The sequence below is a fragment of the Tympanuchus pallidicinctus genome, unplaced genomic scaffold (assembly GCF_026119805.1).
Source record: "Tympanuchus pallidicinctus isolate F22 unplaced genomic scaffold, pur_lepc_1.0 scaffold5, whole genome shotgun sequence".
Taxonomy (NCBI): domain Eukaryota; kingdom Metazoa; phylum Chordata; class Aves; order Galliformes; family Phasianidae; genus Tympanuchus; species Tympanuchus pallidicinctus.
The window spans coordinates 4,753,765-4,758,564 of record NW_026294769.1 but is presented as its reverse complement, the minus strand read 5'-3'; the positions used below and the strand labels follow the sequence as shown (position 1 = coordinate 4,758,564).

The following is a 4,800-nucleotide window of genomic DNA, read 5'->3' as shown; positions in this document are numbered from 1 at the left end:
ACAATCAGCTGATCTGAGGTGGCAGGTTGGCTACAACTGGCTTTTCTGGTTAGATCTCCATCTTTTTTTCTTGTACTGAAAAAGAGTGGAATTCCTCCTCTCATCGTTGCTCTTACAGGTAAAAATAAAAGACGTTGTGATCCTTGAAGTATGCAAGTGAATTCTGTAAAAGACACAGAAATTGAATAGCCTCTCTTCCTATTTATATGTGACTATCTGCCATTCGCTCTTCCCTGAACACTCCAGCATGCCTGGAACACTGGGTTTATGATGCTGCTCATCTCCTCTCCAGCAGACATGAGCTGATCTAAACCTCTGGGTATATTGTTTCTTATTTATTTATTTTCTGAAAATAATGATCTTGACTGATTGCTTTTTTTTAGTTTATTTTATTTCCCATCACATCTAATGTTGATTTTCACTACAAAATTACATGAGGTTGTTGCACAGTTAGAATTGCAGCAGGCTGTAACTAACCACACTTCAGCACCAAAGTCAGTCAGCGTCAGGGACCGTGAAGGGTGGCATGAAAGGAAAGCACACTGCAGAAGAGCAGGAAAATCCATTTATCCCATCTCTAATTACATAATATTAATAGTAAAAAGTGAATGAAATACATTAAAAACATTTTATAAAGTTCCAGCATTTCGATATCAGTTCCTTCAGTGCCTACACACATGATCCAGAGGGATCTAATTTTCTTTCACTGAGGTGATCATACAGTTGTTGCTATGGTATTATTTGAATTTGCTCACTTGTTCTTCTCTAAAGCTATGGAATTGTCTTTTCCCTGCTGTTTGAACAAATATTAAGCCATCTTGCAGCAATGAAAAGAAAAATGCTGTGGCTGTAAACATTTTCGTTCCTATTTGTCTCCAGTGAAGACTGTTTTCTCCTTACACCAGTCTAAATACTCAGTATCTCCATGAGTTATTTCCACTTTAAAACTTGAACCGAGATCTAGGTTTACCCACAGAAATCTTCTGACTGCACCTTTTACTTTATTTTAGCTTTGTCTCACTGCTTGGAATACTCTGAAAAGATTTCAGGAAGTACTGGACTAACATGTACCAGTTTCTTCTATTAGAATTGTTTTAAATTCATTTCTTCCCAATGAATTGAAAGTTCATTCTTGTTTAAGGCCATGCAACTCAACAGAGTACACAGTGTTAGCTCTTCCAACTCTGTGAGCCATCAGCTAGTTTTTCTCTCTTGGTCATCAGAAACATCTTAATTCTCTGGGTTTTACTGCCAGTTAGGCTGAAAAGGCAGGTCACTCTCGCAGTAGAACCCACTATTAGCTGAATAGTATTAGCTGTGTGCTGAAAGGCAGAGTATCAAATTTTATCTCCCAGATTCCACTAAATCTTTCCACGTTCACTGTTATGTCATTCAGTACTGGGAATGGAGCCCCTAGGAGGTGCCACCTTCTGCCACTTGGGCTACCGTAACACATGATGGTACCAGTAATAGGGTGCCATTCTGTTATAGCCTCTGTTGCAAAAGGAAGAGGGTCTCTTCTAACGGGTTATCTTAGTGGATCTATAATGGAGAATGTGAGACAAGAGTCACAATCCTCAGTCTCCTTCAGCTCCGGGAGTGCTCGAGGGCCACAGGCTCTCCTGCATGCTTCTTTCTTATCTTCACTTGGCTGTGGATGCCCCATCCCTGGAGGCATTCAAGGTCAGGCTGGATGTGGCTCTGGCAGCCTGGTCTGGTGTTTGGCGATCCTGCACATAGCAAAGGGTTGAAACTGGATGATCACTGTGGTCCTTTTCAACCCAGGCCATTTTATTATTCCATGATGACTTATTTTGCTCTTTCCTATATAGCTTGTCCATGTTAAAAGCACTTTCCTAGCTCCTTTCTCAGGCCTGCTTCCATTCCTTGCAGTTCACATGCAATTGATGTAAAACAGCAGCTGAGACAAAGCAGTATCCACGCTTTATTCTGCTCCTTACGTTATAACTGACAAGTACTTTCTGTAAGTGTCTTTAAATTCCTAAGCACTAACTTGTAAACATACATCAGACAGAATAGTTGTAGAAGGTTCATAAAGTAGCTTCCATTCTGTCACATTCATGGGAGGTAATGAAACATGATTAACATAATGTGTGTACATGCTGAACTCCGAGGTACATCCCCTGAAAAATGGTTTCAGACAAATCAGTACTAACTTAACTAGTTTATTACTCTGTTTTGGGAATAACGTCCTCTGTGTCTATGAACAAATTCTTTTGCTTATTTAGCAAGATGCTGGAAAAAGTTCAAATGTTTCTTTTGATGCTTGGTTACTGCTTTGCACTTCATCTTGTACTGGGATACATTGAATCTATTATGACATCTCTTGCTTTTGGCTTGTGCTCTATTTATATTGCACTGGTGGATTCTCTGAAAGGTGCCTAATGTATTAGGACTCTTTGCAATCCAACTTTTGGCTTTTTTTTTTTTTTAAATATGAAACACCTATGAGTTTCCTTTTACTAAAGGGCTTTTTTTTTAAAAAAAAAAACAGGAAAACTGCTTACCAGTTTTACTCTACTGATCTAATATATGGCATGAATGCTGCAGAAATTAGTCATTGCCAACTATATGGTAAGTGTGTAGTCCTACTTCATACATCCTTAAAAGATATCTGTAGTGGGAAGTATTTCAGGAGTATGTCTATACACAACTCCAAGCAGAGTTACTTCCCGAGAGAAAGAACATCTGGTGTTTGTGAGCCTATTATGAAAAATACCTCGTTAGCAGACAAGATTAAATGACATCTCATTTTAGCAAAGACTACAAGTGTGGATTTGTATTTTCTGAAAAGTTAGCTAGGATCTCAAAAATGCTCTGTTGTGGGGCAATCGTGTCCTATTTTAATTAGTTCATAGATCAGGATCCCTTGATCATAACCTCTGGAGATTTTCCTTCTTATTGGAGATGCTCTGAATGCAAGTGAATCTTAAAAAAAAGAACTCCTTAACTCCCAATATTGTCCTTTCCTACTATTCAGCCCAGTAGTACTGCATTCCTATTTGTCACTAAAAATAGGAATTTACTACTAGGTTACCTTTTACAGGAGAACATGTAAATACAAATCCAGTTTTTCCTGTCATTGTGGCCTAGCTTCACTTATCATCAGATTTATTCTCAGAGAATGTGTAGTAAATGTGGTCTCTTTCCTCACCTAAGTCTGACTTCAGGTTTAAGTTATCTTTAACTAGGCCACTTTTCCTAGTTTACACAATCTTTTCTTGCTTGGTGGAAAATTTCTTTCATAATCAGTCTTAAAAATGATGATGGCATGAACTCCCAGTGAACTCCACAGCTTGCCTCCAGCATTTCTTACAGATCAGTTATGATACATTTGTTGTAGTAGGCAGTGAAGAAAAAAAAAAAAAAAGATGCTTGATCAGATATAGCATATAAGCCCCTTTCCTCAACCACATTATTATGGGTTTTTTCTTTTCCCCTCAACAAAGCAGGTGGTTTTTTCTTTTCCCCAATGTCTATCTAATGGAATTGAAGAATGTTCCGTATGACTTTTTCATCTGAAATAAGTGAATGCTGATTTACTGTGAGGGTGATGGAGCACTGGAGCAGGTGGCCCTCTGGGTCTCCATCCTTGGAGAGCTTCAAAAGACGTTTGGATGTCACCCTGAGCAACCGGCTCTAAGTGGCCCTGTTTAAGCAGAGGGCTGGACCAGATGGCCTGCAGAAGTACCTTACAGCCTCAAGCATTCTGTCATTATGTGACATTTCATTTTTTCACCTTTCTTTTGGTAGCACGTAACCATTTTTAACAATCTGACTTGAGTACTTGACTGGAATTAGAAAAGTTTGATTTTGTTGTTTCTGTTTTGAAAAATGTGTAAGCAAGTGCTTACTAGCTAATGTGATAGTATGGAGATGTCTATGCTGTTAGAATCTCTTTCTGTCTTGTCTGAGAGGACTGCTAGGTCAATTCATTTAACTTTTAGCATTTTAGCGTGCTGTAACAACAGAGTTTGTAGTGAGTGTTTCTTCCTTTCTCTTTTTTCATTCATTTTTTCTTTCTCTCACCAAGAACAGGAAATCTTGGGCTATGCCCAAATCTTACATTAGCTTCCTACAGAAGATGTACACAACCTTTCAGCCAGCTGAAAATCTCATGCTCTGACTTAACTGCTGTTTGTCCCTGTATAATCAGTGAACATACAGATGTTATAATTAAGAAATATACAGGAAAGTTAGGCTAAGTAAGATTATTACAACAGTAAGATAATAAATGGAAAATGCTTACCAATGTTGTAAGCTCACAATATTCTCCACAAGGAATGATCTCCAGGAAGAGATCCTTCCTCAGTGCCAGTCAGCTCTTAAATGGGATCTAGGAGAGGTGGAGCCAGGCTTCACCCCTTCCGGTAGCACAGGAGAATTACCTTCACCTGTGCTCCTATGGCTGACTCATTGCTTGCCTCAGATGGTCAATCAGAGGTTCAGGCCGTGACTCAGCAGTTCCCATACAATCCCATAGTGTGAAGTTCCTCTGCCTAACTCTGTAAGGGCATACCTGCCCTGTGCACCATACATCCAATGAAATACACTGCAGACTCACTATCTTTTACTGATGTATGTTTAAATTCTCCTTGATTGTACAGTTTGAAGCTTTTCCAGGTGAGTAGCACTGAGAGGTATTTTCCACTTATCTCTCATCTGACTACATTTGTAGTGTTATATAAAATAGACCTTGCTAATATAATTTAATATGGCTGAACTGTCTTTCTGCTCTTCCCATTCCTCAGAAGTGGTGTTGCCTGGGCTGTTGATGGG

General features: G+C 39.1%; 1 long non-coding RNA gene across 1 annotated transcript; it reads right to left on the bottom strand.

Annotated features, from left to right (window-relative positions):
* Window positions 1–368: 368 nt before the first annotated feature.
* On the bottom strand, window positions 369–4,329 carry LOC128091326 (uncharacterized). Its single transcript, XR_008211352.1, has 3 exons — window positions 4,271–4,329; window positions 2,691–2,724; window positions 369–2,402 (listed from the first exon to the last, which is right to left on the bottom strand). It is a non-coding gene; the product is annotated as an uncharacterized LOC128091326 (long non-coding RNA).
* Window positions 4,330–4,800: the final 471 nt, after the last annotated feature.